Source organism: Erythrolamprus reginae, chromosome 9 (assembly GCF_031021105.1).
Source record: "Erythrolamprus reginae isolate rEryReg1 chromosome 9, rEryReg1.hap1, whole genome shotgun sequence".
Classification (NCBI taxonomy): Eukaryota; Metazoa; Chordata; class Lepidosauria; order Squamata; family Dipsadidae; genus Erythrolamprus; species Erythrolamprus reginae.
In genome coordinates, this window is record NC_091958.1 from 16,511,925 (window position 1) to 16,524,430 (window position 12,506).

Sequence of the window (12,506 nt, forward strand, 5' to 3'; positions counted from 1 at the left end):
CTCTGTCGCATACTAATGATAGCTTGTGCTTCATCATCCAATGACTCCAGAGACTCCAGAGAATCCAAGCTACTTGCTTGAGAGAGCCCCTCCCCAGGGCTCCCAGGCCTTTCTTCCTCATCACTTTCCTGACTGTAATCTTCCTTGTCTGACTGCCAAGAACTCTCCTCTCCGCTCTCAGCCTCCCCCAGGCATGGAGCCAGCAGAGACGCAGCTGATGTTTGATCTGACTCAGGCTGAACCACAACACATCCTAAGATAAAATACAAAAATAGTATAAGGGCAGACTAGATGGATCATGAGGTCTTTTTCTGCCATCAGTCTTCTATGTTTCTATGTTTCTGTTTTTATATGAAGTTGTGTATCTATCAGAAAATTAAATGATTGTCCTGTCCAGTTGTTTCTTATTCTAGGGTTGGTGCTCATCTCCATTTCTTACCAGCGTTGTCCAATGGCACGTATATGTTAATGTAGGTGTATGATTCAATATTAACTAGCAAAGTGAACTTCAAATAGATGCACAAGAGATGAAGAATATAGAGGAGAGTATAAGGAAAATTAAGAATACAGGGGTTAGAGAAATGAGAAGGAAAATATTACATACACCTGTACAACTTGCACATATTTCTAAGAATGTTAAGGAACTCTGTTGGCACGGATGTCAAGAGAGAGGGGCGTTTAGTCCATTCCAGCTCAACCATTTTCTTTTTGCTTCATGCAAAACATTGGTGTGTCAGTTAACGCGAAATAGCTTATGACAAGAACATGCACATGGTTTTCCAACCAGTATTTTCATCATGCTATGAGCGTCACAACATATTTAGTTGCTTGCATCCTTTTGTTTACGACAGGTTTATTAATTTGTTTTAATTACCTTTTAGAAAGGTAATCAAAACAATAATGCTTTGGAGGCTCTGATGTTATAGGAAGCAAAAGACACTTGGTTTGATTTCAAAACAAAGCAATTTTCAGCACTTGTAACAATGCCATGCCATTCTGCTATTAATGTAATGATGACATATTTGTATAATCACAGTGATCTATGGGCTGTATTGAATTCAATTACAGTTGAATTGAAACTTCAAATACAATTCTATAAGCCTGGGTATATTAGTCTTGGAATTTAAGTGTCATTTAACTTGAATTGAATTGTTTGACCAGGGATGTTTTATTTTAACTTTATCAAGTATTTTGGGGACACTTATTTAATTCTTAGCTTGGATGTTTAAACCATGTCCTTATTATGAATTCAATATTGGTCGAAATCCTAAAGAATTTGGTAGCACCTGACAACCCCACTTCGTAGACTAGATCGAGAATTCAGCTTTGTGGGAAGCCTAAAACTACTTTTATCGAGACTTGCTCCAATTAGAAAATCTTGAAAATCTGTATCTCCCACAGCTTCTTATAATTCAGTAAATTAGTGAATTTAATAAATCATAGAGTATCTGTCTGAGTTGCTTCCAAATGTTATCATGACATTGTAGGTTTAGGTATTTTTTTTTTACCCCTTGTTGCCTTGACAATGGAGCTTGCATATCTCTATCAAGGTCATCTACCTCGCTGTCTACTTTGATGCATGTAATAATTACATTTCATACATCTGAAAGATAGGAACTGAATTTGAATGGCCATATTACCTTTATGGAAGAGCTGAAATTTTATAGGCTGGAAAACTAAGGCTGTATCTTTCTTTCTCTCTCTCTTTCTTTCTTTCTTTCTTTCTTTCTTTTTTTCTTTCTCTCTCTCTTTCTTTCTCTCTCTTTCTTTCTCTCTCTCTCTCTCTCACTCACTCTCTTTCTTACAAACACAGACATATAAATGCAGGTACAATCAAATTAAATGATGCTTCAAAGCATATTTACACCTTCATGTGTTAAAGCAAACTGTTTTAATTTTATAATTCAGTAGGTCAAAGACCTCTGTGTAAATCTCATTTTCTGACTAAATGCAAATGATGAAAAAAAAATTGATAATGTCCACCAATATGTATATGAACCGGAAACTCAGTTACACTCCTGGTGTTCAGTTGTTCTCTTTAAGATAACTGTATATGCTTGTGTGTATAATTTATAGTTATCTTCACACACTAAGTCATGGTTTGCTTAATTATGGCATCCTAGAAAACCACAATTAGTCTTGCTTAGTATTCAAATTAGCTGCTTCCAAAATAATTAAGTATGATTTTATAAGGCAAATGGAGAAAATATGTTATTTGGAAATGTGTGCAAAATGTCCCCCCCCACCCCAATTATATAAAAGAAGGTGAAGTGTAGGGGAGACATCACTAGGAGATTACTGGGCAATTAAAGTGGAAAAAAGAGAAGAGGAAAAAAGTCTGGGAATTTGAAAGTCTGGGAATAAGAAAACTAACAGCACATTTAATAGTTTTTATTATAATATATCCCAGTCAATACACCTAAAAATGAGGACTCAGTAGATCAATCGTGAGAAATAAAAGCTGCAGGAATTTGTGGGAAGGGGATAACATGCCATCAACTAGTAGGAGAAGAAGAATGGAAGAAGAGGGATATATTTCCAGATCCTACTGGTTATCTGTGAGAATCAAGATGCTGAACTAAGACAAGTTTTGCTGTGACAGAACAAGGTTATGTTGTGATTCAGCCAGAGGCTCCTCAGGGACCGGCTGGCTCTCTGCTGGATCCATGCCCAGAGGAGGAGGACAGTGAACAGGAGGGGGAGGACCAGGCAGACGGGGGAGAGGAACGTCAGGAAGAGGAGGAGGGAGAGCAGCCTGAGACCCCCGGGGGGGGGGGCTCTCCCCAGCTAGTAGCCTGGATTCATTGGATGAAGACGCACAGGCTATAATAGACATGAGGCAGCGACGAGCAGCTCAAAGACGGGGCCAATTAGAAAGGTATTTCCATCCCTGAATTAGCAACAGCTGGGTTTGGGTGTGGTTCTCCTCAGCAGGGTTGAAAAGGCAGGCCTGCCCTTACAGTCTTGTGGAGAGTTATCAATTGGGAGTCCTGTGACCTTGCTTCGATTCTCGGCGTCTCTGATCTTGGCTTGTGGCCTAGAAGTCTGGAAGACTTGGGGGAGGCATGGGTTTTATTATCTCCAGCGTTGTTTTTGCCAGCAAGAATCCTGTTTTATTGCCTGGCCTTCGTGAAACCTCTGTGAAGCTTCATAGTGTTCCTGTCTGTAAGAACAGTTTTTGTTACCTGTGTTTGCTTTGAATTATATAAACTGCCTTTGCTTTTTACCAGTGTGTCTGGATACTCTTTTTGGTTGGTGTTGGCGTCTGTGGGGACCCAGACAGAACAGGTTATAACATTAGTACTTGGACTACACCACAGTGCTTTAAAGCATTTCCTAAGGGCTATTGCATATTGCCACTAACAATCTGGGTCCTCATTTTATTGACTTCAGAATGAAGGAAGGCTGAATCAGCCTTGAGCCTATCAGGATCGAACTCCAGACCATGGACAGAGTTTGTCTGTGATACTGTATTCTAACCACTGTGCCACCAGTGGGGTGGGAATGGCGATTTTGCAGGATCCTTCCCGCCATGCACACAAACCATGCTCACCAAGCCACACCATGCCCGCAGAACCAGTAGTAAAAAAAATGGATTTCACCACTGGACCCAAAGTGACCGTAGGCTGATTCCTTTCTTGACTCCACCCCTCAGACTCTGCCTGATCTACAAAAATCACATTGTTTTAAAAGGGTTTGCAGGAGAGGCGGAGTAACGACACGGACACAAGAGCTGGATTTAAAACTGGGTCATTTTTATTAAAATAAATTTGCATAATTTATTTTAAATAAATTAGCATAATTAGCATAATTAACTATAACCCTAACAAGGACCCGCAGGGTCAAACAATTACTTCTGGGGCGGAAAATGACGTAAAATAAACTTCCGGGGCAACTTATGGGCGTAGCTCCATGCTAATCCAGGTGAGGGAGCAGTCCCTCACCTGAGACCTTGCCATGCACTTGCATGTGGGAGGTCCCGCCGGCTAACCCCTACAAGGGGAATTACATGGGTGGGACCCAAAGACAGGTTCCCCCCAACTGCTCAGGTCGCCAAAACCACAAGCCTTTGGAGAGAACCTGTCAATCATCCCCAAAGATGCCCAATGGAGAACACACAGTTGCTAAACCACCACCCAGTTTTCCGCCCCTAACCTGCCTACCCAAATGACCAAAGGTAAGCCAATTAACCTAAAACAGGTGCAAGCACCCCCTAACCGCTTATCCGTCTCCACAGTGTGGAATAGGTGAAAAAACGGTCATGGCTAAGCACCTAGACCGCCAAAAATTCCTATTGGGCCCCCTAGGGCGACCCTCAGTAGCACACTGCAAGATAGGGAGGGCGGGCGGGTGTTTCCCTCTTGACGAAGTCCGGGCGAAAAGGATGAGCCCTGAGCCTACCAGTTTTTTTATAGGGCTGGCATCTCCGCCCGGACACGTCATCAATCAGACCACTCTGGTCTGATTTTCAGCCGAGATCTCGCGAAGCCTCGTGAGATTTCGGCCGAATCCAAGATGGCGGCTCCGCCATGCCTCCGTGTCTCCCAGGCCTCCAGCAAAAGGCGTCAGGGGATGAAGACCACCGGCGCTATTTTGGTGTAGAACTACAGATATCCTTTAGGAAAATGGATATGTTCATGGTTAACTTAAAACCAAAAACTTTTCAAACAAAAACTTACTTGCATTTATTGTGTGATCTAACATATTGCTTCTAGGCATTGCAGAAATTGAAGAATGGCAAGGAGAAAAACAATGGAATGGAAGTGTGATGGCAATTTGTAATGATATCCAGACTTATCTTTGAAGGTGAACCATGATTTGACGCAGACTATACCAGATGGACAGATGGAAGACATGATTGACTGCTGCAGTTAGTCATCAAACCAGATAAATGGGGGTTATTACTTATGAGTTGCACTAGCCGAGCTTCCAACCAAAAGATTAATCACAAGACAGAAAGCTTTGTCCTGCAAAGGAATCATGTAAGTTTCCAGCTAGAAATTCATGCATGGGAGAGAGATGGAAAACATAGACCTCTGAAATATGGGTTTACCTAGCATTGTATAGAATAGTAGAATTCACAATGAGACATAAGTATATTTAAATGAACCTAAGCATAGTACACAATACCAGCTTGTTTTATTTTCTTCCAGAGGCATCATGTTCAGTTGCATTTTATTTTGTAATAAAGTCGGAAGCATAGAACATGCTTCTATTGCCACCACTAACATCAAGGGAAAATATTTAAATTTTTTACAAAGTTTCATATATATATTTTTTCTGAAATTTAACCCTATTTCTTGATATATTTTAAGCGTATCCCTCCTCTTGAACTTCCACTAATGAATTTTTGCCAGTTCTTTTATAAGTAGTTCTTATGGCTATAACTTATGGATATAATTGAGCCTGGAATAAAGTCATGCTGGTTGTTAAATGGTGTGGCTTTGTTCAATTTTATGACCTTTCTTGTAGCAGTTGTTAAGATGTTAATGACAGTGATTAAGTGAGACCATTATCTACAATGGACATTTTATGTTAGAAACAAGAAGACAAGATGGTAAACAAAATGTCATAAATTGCAGTATGGGACCATAGGATGCTACAAATGGCCATAAAGATAACGTGAAGGAAGCCATTAGACCTATAAATTAGGGTTGTAAGTAGAGGAACATTCAATATAACTTTGAATGGTCACTAAACAAGTGGTCTTAAGTTGTGGACTATTGCTTTTTCACTCTGATCAAACGTCTTTCTCTTGATGTTCATAGACCAACATCATAATTACCAACAGATAGCAATAGCAATAACACTTAGCAATACCAATTCACAGTGCTTTTGCAGCCTTCTCTAAGAGGTTTACAAAGTCAGACCCAACAATCTGGGTCCTCATTTTACCCACCTCGGTAGGATGGAAGGCTGAGTCAACCTTGAGCCTGGTGAGTTTAGAAGTACTAAATTGCAGGCAGCTGGCAGGCAGTAGAAGTAGCCTGCAGTACTGCACTCTAACCACTGTGCCACCAAGGTTCAGTGGTTAGATGCGTCAGCCACAGGTGGCCTCATTTTCTCTTGTAATAATCCTTCAGTTGTTGTCTCCTATGCATCACTCTACACATGCGTGGATGTGTCATTAATTCTTGTTCAGAATCCAGGGATGATACAGATGACTGATCTCCTCCTGGGCTGTCTGCCAAACTCCCCTCTTCCCTGTCGCTCACACTTCCTTAGTCAAAGGAGACTTCGTCGGCAGATTCTACTGGGAGCAAAACAGGCCTGCGGCATGTGGATGTCTCCCCCACATCCACCTCCACATTCCTTGGGGCAGGAGCTGGGCCAGAGCTAACCACAACATATTATTATAGAATGCTTAGAAAAATGTAAAAAAATATGCCTACCCATATTCACTGAGTTCATGTATGCCCAAAAAATGATATTTCTTTATAGACAAAATACCCCTTGCACTTTATATCTTTAGCACAGGGGTGAAATTCATTTTTTTTTCCTGACTGGTTCTGTGGGCATGGCTTGGTGGGTGTAGCAGGGGAAGAAGACTGCAAAATCCCCATTCCTTCTCCACTTCTGGGGGAAGGATATTGCAAAATCTTCATTCCCATCTCACTCTGGGGCCAGCCAGAAGTGGTATTTGCCAGTTCTCCAAACTACTCAAAATTTCCTCTAACGCTTGTCCAGGTTGTCAGAACCTGGTGAATTTCTGCGGAGAGGGGCGGTATACAAATCCAATAAATTATTATTATTATTATTATTATTATTATTATTATTATTATTATTAGTATTATTATTCACCCCACTTTAGTACTCAATGAGATACACAGCAGAAGGGGGGAAACAAAAGAATCTACTTCTTACCCATGTTAGATACTTCATAAGAAGAGCCCTTCACTCCTCCAGTCGAAATTAATACCCTACAAAACTAGACTTACAATCCTGGGTCTTGAAAGCTTAGAACTATGACGCCTTAAACATGATCTAAGTATTGTCCACAAGATCATATGCTGTAATGTCCTGCCTGTCAAAGACTACTTCAACTTCAACCACGACAACACACAACAGATTCAAGCTGAATATTAACCGCTCCAAACTTGACTGTAAAAAATATGACTTTAGTAATCGGGTTGTCGAAGCTGAACTCTGTAGTATCCAACATTTTACCCTTAGACTATCCACGGTTGACCTCTCCAGATTCCTAAGAGGTCAGTAAGGGGCATACATAAGTGCACTAGAGTGCCTTCCGTCCCCTGTCCTATAGTCTCTCCTATATCTCATATTTCTTCTCTACTATATCCTCTATACGGGTCCAAAGACGGGCTACAAGAATGGTGGAAGGTCTTAAGCATAAAACGTATCAGGAAAGACTTCATGAACTCAATCTGTATAGTCTGGAGGACAGAAGGAAAAGGGGGGGGGGGCATGATCGAAACATTTAAATATGTTAAAGGGTTAAATAAGGTTCAGGGGGGAAGTGTTTTAGGAAAGTGAACACAAGAACAAGGGGACACAATCTGAAGTTAGTTGGGGGAGAGATCAGAAGCAACGTGAGGAAATATTATTTCACTGAAAGAGTGGTAGATCCTGGGAACAAACTTCCAGCAGACCTGGTTGGTAAATCCACAGTAACTGAATTTAAACATGCCTGGGATAAACATATATCCATTGTAAGATAAAATACAGGAAATAGTATAAGGGCAGACTAGATGGACCATGAGGTCTTTTTCTGCCGTCAGTCTTCTATGTTTCTATGTTTCTATTATTGTGTATTGGAGAAAATAAATAAAAATAAATAAATAAATGTTCCTCAGCAACAAGCATCCAGAGCTGTTGTGATTTAAAAATCACGCATAACCCCATCTGAGTTGTTCCTTTGTATTTCTAATTTTGCATGGCACTTTGTGTATTATGTATTGTTTTTAAAGAAATAGTATTGCCTTTTGTTTTTTTCAAGCAATGCTATTTTTCAAGTAATGCTTTGGATCTTGTTTTCCTAAAAATACTCCCCCCCCCATTTTTGTATTGATTTGCTTGTAAACCTGCATCACAATATTTGGTAAAGTATTTATCCCTTCGTTTAGGAGCGCAATATTCAACAACTCTACCTTAAAATGCCAACTGAACAAAAGTCTACCTTTCTATAGTTGACAGTCATATTGAACAATGACAAATTACACCTGAATGAGCCATTACAATTTCATTTTCAGAGACAGGGTTTTTATAATTAACTGTCACCATATCACCAGAGGTTCTGATGGTCACAGGCTTAGATAGCTTTAAAGAGGGATTCAAGGATAGAGCTATCAATAGCCATTAGCCATGATAGCTAAATGGTGCCGTCATTTCAGAGGGCATTATAACAGGAGATGCCTGATTCTCTGAGAGAGAAATGACAAAGGAGAGGAATTCATTCTGCATCCTGTCTGTAGCTACACATCTGGGAAAATAACATGCTGGATCCTATCCTTTTTTTTTTCCTGATGAGATACATGACAATATTCAACAGGAATTGAACCAAGTGTTGAATGCTGCTGATTTCAGAAAGTTTGGGAACAAAACCACGATCGCTTTATGGTAATAAAATTGAAAAACTTAGGATAGCTCTGTGTGCTCTGCATCTAGCTAAAGTCAACTTAGTTTAAAATCTGCCAGAAGAAAAAAAAAAGTTTGTTTGAAGCATTCCAAATTGCAATTCTACTACGAGCATCAAAGGTCTCCAACTGAATACGGTCTTATTCAATACGGTATTTTTTTTCAGTTCCAAAGATTTGGTTTTCTTTTCCCCTCTGATGTTGTATTATTTATTTATTTATTTATTTATTTATTTATTTATTTATTTATTTATTTATTTATTTATTTATTTATTTATTTATTTATTTATTTATTTATTTATTTATTTATTTATTTATTCATTCATTGATTCATTGATTCATTGATTCATTCATTCATTCATTCATTCATTCATTCATTCATTCATTCATTCATTCATTTATTTTATTAGATTTGTATGCCGCCCCTCTCCGAAGACTTGGGGCGGCTAACAACAATAAAAAAAACAATGTAGACAAATCTAATATTAAAAATAATCTAAAAAACCCCAATTTAAAAAACCAATCATACACACAAGCATACCATGTATAAATTCTATAAGCCTAGGGGGAAGGAAAAAAATTTCAATTCCTCTATGCCTGATGACAGAGGTGGGTTTTAAGGAGCTTGCAAAAGGCAAGGAGGGTGGGGGCAACTCTGATATCTGGGGAGAGCTGGTTCCAGAGGGTCGGGGCCACCACAGAGAAGGCTCTTCTCCTGGGTCCCGCCAAACGACATTCCAATCAGTATTGTGATAGTAGCAAAGTTAAGAAAAAGAATAAAAAGAAACAATTTCAACTTGTGTTCTCATTTGTCATTTTGGCAGATAAAGCCATTAATATTGGCCAAGTAGGTTTTCATTTAAGAAATTAGAGAGAAGGAGGGAGGGAGGGAGGAAAGGAGGAAACCTATTTCATTAAAACAGGCAAAACCTCTAACCAAAAGGGGGGGAAAAGATCCTTAATCCATCTACCATTGGCAAAGGTTAACTAAAAGATCTTGAAATAAACATAATGGGATAATCACAATTGATTGCAAGACAATTGATTGATTGTGGTATTTTCCCTCAAGTCATTTTTAACTGATAACATCTCCTTAGATAAGAAATATTGATTCCCTCCCCCCCTCAATGTCTGGTTTTTGTTTTCCTGTAAAATGATAACATATTTCCCTTTTTTAAAAAAATCTTTCTATCCCTTTATTAAGTATCATGAAAGCTTCACAACACAAACATCATTTTACTATTTGAGTTTTTGGGATTTTTGCTAAGAAATACAGAGAACTAAATTGCTTAGCTAACACCTTTTTTTTAAGGAGAACCAGCTAGCAAGGTACAGTAAGTGGAAGCAAAGGTATATAGATCTATGCTGAATGTATTTGGCTTCAGGGGATATGTCTCATCCTTTCAAGAGAGAAGACTTCAAAACTGAAAAAAAAATAATCATAATTTAAAACTATCTGGCTTAGTGTTAAGGAAAACCTCTCAATGCCCATGAGTCAGATTAGTTTTTATATATTAAATGTTATAAGACATTTTCAGCTTGATTCATCAATGTATTTATTATTAGGGCCTACAACTTTCCTTTAGACATTAATCTGGTTTATAAGGAGGGTTTCAAAGTGGTCAAGGTAGGAGAAAGTATCTACACTGCTCAAAAAAACAAAGGGAACACTTAACTCAACACTTAAAGATCATATGCTGCAACGTCCTGCCTGTCGGCGACTACTTCAGCTTCAACCACAACAACACAAGAGCACACAACGGATTTATTAAACTTAATATTAACTGCTCCAAACTTGACTGTAAAAAATATGACTTCAGTAACCAAGTTGTCGAAGCATGGAACTCATTACTGGACTCCATAGTGTCATCCCCAAACCCCCAACACTTTGCCCTTAGATTATCTATGGTTGACTTATCCAGATTCCTAAGAGGTCAGTAAGAGGCGAGTACAAGTGCACTAGAGTGCATTCCGTCCCCTGTCCCATTGCTCTCCTATATCTCCTATACCTTTCTTCTATTCCTATACCTCTTCTTCTATTCTTTCATTGATATGTTCTATTATTATATCTTCTTTTCTATTCTTTCTTAGATATATTTTACTATGAGTATCTCCTCTATAACCTTCATCATGCATTTTACTATGTGTATATATATATATACCCACTAAAACCCTCATTGTGTATTGGACAAAATAAATAAATAACTAACACAATATAACTCCAAGTAAAGAAAACTTCTTGAAATCAAACTGTCCACTTAGGAAGCAACACTGACTGACAATCAATTTAACCTCTGTTGTGCACATTCAGCTTTGTACAGAACAAAGTATTCAATGATAATATTTCATTCATTCAGATCTAGGATGTGTTATTTGAGTGTTCCCTTTATTTTTGAGCAGTATATTTGGTCATTAGAAATTAAAGAATAACAGAGAGAGAAAAAATCAGTCTTGGTATCAATGTAAAGGGAAGCTTTTCCAAACTTAGCTTTATAAAAGTACCATTTGGGTACCATTTGTTGGGGGTCAAGGGAAAGGGAGAGTTTTGCCTTCTCTTTCTGCTCAGAATCCCCAAGGACAATTGGTGGACCACTGCTGGACTCAATGGGCTTTGGCCTGATTCAGCATGGCTCTTCTTCTTATGTTCGTAAAAGTGCTAAATCGTTTCATTAAAGAAGCATGTCTTCATTTGCTAGTTTCTAATACTGTATATGAACCCAAATTACACATGCCAAGAAGCTTAGCTCTGCAATTATAATATGCAACCAGACAGATTAATGTCTAAGGCAACAGAAACACAAAATAGGTAACAAATACATTGGCAGTTGAATATTTAAGAGCAAATCAGAGGCCAAATGACTCTTCGGAGAGGGGCGGCCTACAAATCTAATAAATAATAATAATAATAATATTTTTTCCCTGCTACCCCACTTGAATGCAAATTCAGGCAGCAAAATGTTGTAAGTAACAACAAGCTTTGCTGATTAAGGAAAAAAAACTAACTGGTTCTGAAACAGCCAGGATCAAAGGACAAGCCACTTAAAATGAATAAGCTTCGCTCTTAGAAGATGTTGTTTCATGATCTTCATTTATTTTGATCTCTAGATAGCATTTTGTATAAATCCTAGAGCCCTTCCCACAGACCTGCTACTCCATTTATCCACATAAAAAAAATCAAAAGCAACATGAGAAAATATTATTTTACTGAAAGAGTAGTAGATCCTTGGAACAAACTTCCAGCAGATGTGGTAGATAAATCTACAGTAACTGAATTTAAACATGCCTGGGATAAACATATATCCATCCTAAGATAAAATACAGGAAATAGTATAAGGGCAGACTAGATGGACCATGAGGTCTTTTTCTGCCATCAGACTTCTATGTTTCTATGTTTCTATCTTTGTTCACTTTGATATGACTTCTTTCATAAAAATGGATATGCAATACACACAATTTTAGAATAATGTTTTCCATCAAACAGTGATGGTCCTTCCACATTATTCCAAAATTCTGGATGAATCTTTAGGAGACCAGGAATGGAATCAATTACCATATTTTTGGAGTATAAGACGCACCTTAGTTTTTGGGGAGGAAAATAGGAAAAAGAATCTGCTTATTCATCTGGCTAGTCACTTTCAGCACATTATTTTATCCCCTGGTTAGGGCTTTTAAAAAAATCTTATTTGGCGAGAGTAACAATGAAAAAGCTTGCAAGCTGTAAGAATTGGGAACATTGTTAGCACCTGGTTAGGGCTGGAGAGAAATTTACTTGGAGCAAGTTTGAGTAATGGAAAAAAAAAACCTCTGCAAAGAAACCATTCTTTGCATACCATAACAATGAAAGAACCTGCAAGATAAGAGCTAGGAAGATCGTTAGCACCTAGTTAGGGTTCTGGGAAAAAAGCTTTGAAA

At 38.5% G+C, this 12,506-nt stretch overlaps 1 long non-coding RNA gene across 2 annotated transcripts in view; it reads right to left on the minus strand.

Annotated features, from left to right (window-relative positions):
* The window catches only part of LOC139172524 (uncharacterized), a 535,209-nt gene that overhangs the window by 233,691 nt on the left and 289,012 nt on the right, over window positions 1–12,506 (minus strand). The gene's annotated exons all lie outside the window — the stretch shown is intronic.